Source organism: Vombatus ursinus, unplaced genomic scaffold (genome assembly GCF_900497805.2).
Source record: "Vombatus ursinus unplaced genomic scaffold, bare-nosed wombat genome assembly UNPS02014813.1, whole genome shotgun sequence".
Classification (NCBI taxonomy): domain Eukaryota; kingdom Metazoa; phylum Chordata; class Mammalia; order Diprotodontia; family Vombatidae; genus Vombatus; species Vombatus ursinus.
In genome coordinates, this window is record NW_020954591.1 from 4,776,510 (window position 1) to 4,782,509 (window position 6,000).

Consider the following 6,000-nt stretch of genomic DNA (forward strand, 5'->3'; position numbering starts at 1 on the left):
CAAAGTTGATCTGTTCTTTGTGAATGAGACTGATGAAATCTATTACCCAGCCACATCTAACACAATAATCCCATCTCAGAAGAGCTAGCCCTTTCCTTATAGAAGACAAAGAAATACTAGAACTCTCCTAGTTCATTTGTGTTCATTCTTGATATCCTATCACCTCTCTTGAATGGGAAATGAGATGGATTTCCCTTGTCCTCCAATCTATCTAAAACACAACTCCCAGGATTCCCTCTGCTTCATTTGCAACCCTACAGAATTATATCCTTCCAACTGCTTGTACTTAAGAAAGTATTTTTTCTTCCTTCAGGAATTTGTTCAGTTTTGAATGGTTTGTGATACAGGGAATATCCATTTCTGCCACACTAGTGTTATCTTCAATGTTTAGTTTTTTAAGGGCAGGGATGGTCTGTGTTGTGCTCTGGTTAGCACAATTTCCCTGTGGGCCTTGGTATAGGCATTTCATGAGTAATAATGAATTATGCTGTCTGGAAAGATGTGAGGGAAAAGAAACGTCAAAAGCAAGTGACTTTATCATAAGAAAATATATGTCTGATAATGCATATAGAAACATGGTCAAATGAAACGTGTTCTTTTCTTTGTGAAGCAGAGGGTATAAGTATGAAACAATACCTTTGCTATGGCAATTCATTCATTCAACAGGCATTTCTTAAGTACTTGCTATCTATAAGGTACTGTGTTCAAATTGAGAATTGTGGGATTGCCAAAGGATGAATACTGTGGTAATAAATATTACTGTGGTTAAAAAAAAGATAAAGGAGAAAAGGAAAGATTCAGAGATATACAGAGTTTCCCCCCTCAAACTGCAAGCTTATAAATAAGAAAGACATTCCCCAAAAGGGTGAGATACTGCCTTTCTTGAGAGGCAGAAATTAATGGGGCTCTGTGACACATTAGTATTACTGAGATCAAGATGGAAAAGCAGCCTTTGTGCTCTTAGAGATCTTTTCTTTAAAAAGAGAAATGTGCAGTGGTTGGCATAGTGCCAGTTTACACTAATATTTATGTCCCAAATAAGGCATGTTGTCTTCTAAGAGCTATACAGAGGACAGTTCATTGCCCACGTCACTGGAGCTCTTACATTTTGGTTTGTTCCCAGGCTTTGGAGAGCAGGGTTCTTTAACAGCTGTGAACTTTAAAAGTATTTTGGGAACCAACATGCAAATGAGCAGTCCGATATCCCTTTCCTTTAGGATCATCCCAGCAAAGTAAGCTGCCTGATGTATTTATTCATTTGCAGGTCAATCTCATGTTGTCTTCCGGCTCATAGATATTTCCCATAAGATGAGAACAAAATGGAATTCTTGGGGGGTATTTATATTTGTTCCTAGAATAACACCACTATTGTAGTTGGCTTACTCCTTTTTTTTTTTTTTTGCTAGGCAATGGGGTTAAGTGACTTGGCCGGGGTCACACAGCTTGTAAGTGTTATGTGTCTGAGGCCAGATTTGAACTCAGGTCCTCTTGAATACAGGGCTGGTGCTCTATCCACTGTGCCACCTAGCTGCCCTCCCCCATTACTCTTAATAAGGAATTCTTTCGAATATATAGATGTACTTTCTTAAAATTTTCTGGTTATTCTTTATTCTTTTGTGGCTATTTTTCATTCCTAAACTCTTCCTTCCTTCTTCCTTCCTTCCTTCCTTCCTCCTATGATTTTCCATCATATTCCAAGTTGGAAGCTGTGTAGGCAAAACTCTGATGTATTTCAAGTGGATATAAGGTATACTTCCCCACTTTTAATTTATATTTAATAAATGAATACATAAATCATTTCATATGCAGTTTTCTAAGTGCTTACTACTTATGCATTAAAGTAATAGAAGACAGAATTTTCTGAGAGCCACAGATCATGAAAAAAGAATAAGATGCAATGTCTGGAATTCTTTAATATGTCTTCTTATGGTAGGTGGAAAGAGTAATCTATACTTCCTTTCTCCTCCGCAGTCTCAATGCTGAAAGTTTTGTTTCATGCTTTACTATAAAACAGTGGGCATTGCAAAACAGCTTTGATATGGGCTGTCTTTTTCATGCCTATATTGACAACTCTGTCCCAGTCTTATTGATTGACTATATGAGTCTAAGTATATGTGAGTGTGTTGTTGATGTAATTACTTGCTCCTATCATGCCAACTCAAAATTTCAGAACGAAGATAGGAAATGGAACTCTATGTACATGGAATGAATACCTTCTTTGTGTAAAGCATAACTTTGGCAGATCATGGCAAGGAGGACCAGCATAAAAATTTTTGACAGATGAATAGATGGAAATGAATTATAATTAACAAATTAATCATTTCAATACATTTATTAAGGGTCTATCTGTATAATGCTCTAGGCTAGTTATTGGGGAGAGAGCAGACAGTTGAGACATAGTCCCAGTCTTTAAAACTTACAATATAGTAAGTAGCTAAGCAGTGTGCATAGGTAAACAATAATACAAGTTTGAAGAATTCAGAGTTTCATAAGATCAGATGAGGGAAAAAGCCTTTTCCTCTGGAGGTTAAGTATGATTTCAAGAAGAAGGTAGAATTTGATCTGAGGCTAGAATAATGGTTAATATATTAACAATCCAATATGGGATAGGTGGAGAAGGCATTGTAGAAATAGGGAACAACATGAGAAAAGGTGTGACAGTAGTTTTGCATACCTCTATAGTATGTTTGGGGGAATAGCAAGTTATCTACGTAGGCCAGAACATGAAGCATATGAGAGGGAGTAGAAGGAGATAAAGTTGAAAAGATAGGTTGGAGCCAGATTGTGAGGGGCTTGAATGCCTTCTAAATCATTGTCACTATCATCATCATCATCATCTATAACTATTATGTATTGAATTTCCAAATTAGAGAAATTGTACTTATGGAAAAGGCAGAATTCTTGACCTCTGGGAATTAAAAATCTCATCTGTATTCATGGGTTTTCTAGTAGAATGTTGATAATTTATTCCATATGCTAATTTGTACTTTATTTTAATAGCATAAAATAGAGATTCCTAAGTAAGAGGCTACATAAATATTTATTGCTATGTTAGACAGTTTGTCGGGCCCTGCAAAGAGGAATAATTATGATAGAGTGTGATAATGGGTTAGATATATGGTGGTTCTGTTGTGGCAAGGTGTTGATATATGCAAAGATATTTTGAGGCTAGGAGGAAGAAGGTGCTATCTTGGAGGAAGCTGATTGAGATAAGGGAAGCAGCAATTTAGATACGTGTGGCAAACAAATAGCACAGAATCTCAGAGCTGGTAGGCCAACTAGTCCAACCCCATACTTGAGCCCAATTTTTCTCCGTCTCATATCTGATAAGTGACCTCCACCTTTTGTTTAAATACCTCCAGTACACAAAATCTACTAGATAGCACTAATTATTCAGAAGTTTACATGAAGCCTAAAATAGTCACTGTGGCCTAGTGGATAGAATGTTGGGCATGGAATCTGAAAACCGGAGTTCATATTCAGCTTTACACATTTTTTTTTCTGGGTCAGTCACTTAACCTGTCTGAGCCTCAGTTGCTTTTATGGTCTCTCTCTCTCTCTCTCTCTCATTAGACTGTGAGCTTCTTGAGAACAAGAACTTTCTTTTGCTTTTTTTTTGTATTGTTAGCACTTAGCAAGAGTTGATCACATAATAGAAGCTTAATAAATGCCTATTGGAAGGAAATGGCAAACTACTCCTGTATCTTTGTCAAGAAAATCCCTTATGGGGTCATGAAGAGTTGGGCATGACTGAATGATAACAACAAATGCTTATCGGCTACTTGACTGACCTGTAAAATAGAGATAATAATAGCCCCTATCTTACAGAATGGTTCCAATGCTTCAAATGAGACAATATATGTTAAGAGATTTGAGGATTTTAAAAAGATATTTAAATGTCAGGTATTATTAACATTATTAAATTTTCTTCTTGTCAACTTTCAATGTCTGCTCCTAGTTCTGCCTCCTGGGACTAAGCAGAAAAAGTTTGATGTGTTACTGCTTCAGATACTTAGAGACAACTAGCGTGTTCTTTCTTAAATTCTCTTTTCTCCAGAGAAAATAATGGGTAGAATCCAGTTTTGAGTTTCTTAGAGCCCTGATGTGCCATGGATAGGAAGGCCAAGGAATGATCTTTGCAAATATGGATAGAGTTAACGGAAGACTTTTAGACCAGAAAGATTTTTGAGGCCTAATGCTTCTTTTAAAGCTATTTACAAGGCCAGATCAAGCCATTCATCTATATAAGGATCTCTAAAAGGGTAGATCCTGAAGTCCAATTCAATTTAAAAAGCACTTATTACACACCTATTACACGTTAGGCACTTTGTTAGTCATTGAAGATACAATAACAAAAATGAAAGTTTTTGTTCCCATGGAGCTTATTGTCTCCTGGAGAATTCCAGACATCTGGTAATCTTTGGAGGATATACTGTAGAATCTTCAGAAGTTTAATTCCATTGCTTTCTTGTGATCTGGCAGTGACCTTGGTTTTTCAAAAGTATTGTCAGTGATGTGTATACTGTTGAAAGAACCTACCAAATTGGAAACGTTTTGAATAGCATTCTAGTGACAGACTAGGTCTATCTGCTGTTCAAGGACCAGACTATCTAAGTCAGGCCTGCACAACCTGAGGCCTTCCAAAGGATTTCAGGTGGCCTGCGAAAAATGTAGAGAAAATATAGAGGAAATCCTTTTGGCAAGCCACAGGTTGTGCAGGCCTAATCTAAGTAAAGCAAGTATCATTACTAGCAGGTTATTCACTAAGCGATGAACTCTTTGGTCATGACAAATCATAAAATAAATGAAACATGAAGGAATCATCTCTTCTGTGTGGTTCCTTTCTTATTCCAAAGTTAAAGCAATGATTGGTAGAAAAGAAGGAAGAGAATGCTGAAAAAACAGAATCACTGTTTTTTAGACTATCTGTGAATATTAATTTAACTTATTTTAAGGACAATGTATTTGTCCAATGAGAAATGAGTTAATATACCACTGGAAGATCTCAATTATGTCAATGTTGATTTTCTTGCTATAAGTTAAAGCTAAAGACATAATAAAATTACAACTTAATGGCAGGGCCATTTTGCACGTTTTCCTTGGAGAAGCAGATAAAAGAGTTGTTTTTTTTTGTGCAAGAAGAAATAGAATTCCCCTGGATACTTGGTCATCTTGATTTGTAGTGCTTATGCTGAGTGAAGGCAAGAGGACCACCATGGCTGTGATTGTAACTAATATACCAACATCTGGGGCAAAAGATGAAGAGGCAGAAGAATGTTATTAAGAACTTGGAGTAAAACTCAAAACCAAGTCACCATATTCCTTGATATTTGGTGACCTCATGAAAAAGGGAAAAGTGGGAAATCGTGCAAAATATGGTTCAAGATTAAGAAAAGAAAGAGGCCAAGAGAAGCTTGTGGTTCACTCAGATAGGTCTGGCCTACATATAAAGAATGCCTATGGTTCTTATCAAGGTGAATAATTGGACTCTAATTCCGCAAGAGCTGTAAAAGGAAATAGAAAGGCACTCCAGAAAATGAAATCTTCCCTTTATGATGACAACCTGAACCTGGCCACATACACAAAGCCAGAGAGGTGGCAGAAGTGCTTAGACTACATCAACACATTGACTGACAGCTTGTTTGCAAACTCCAACACTTTTTGGGAGAGAATATCCTGGAAGAGAGTGAGAACCTATCCACTTCATGTTTGTGGTTATATCCTACCTCTGCTATGATGAATGTAGAATGTTTACCAAGGATGAGTGAAGAGTTTACCAAGATAATGTAAAACACAGATCCTCATTCCTAAGAGTACGTGGAGTTATCTCAAGGATAAGGATCATGTCTGTGCCATCTTTGAGCATATTCAGGGCTACCTACAGGAAAAAGAAATAGTTGAGGAGTCCTGCCATATCCATTTTTGTTACATGCTCCATATCTACTATGAATTTGATTATAAGACCGATCAGCGGTAGCTTGCTTCCCCTGAAGGGCCCCC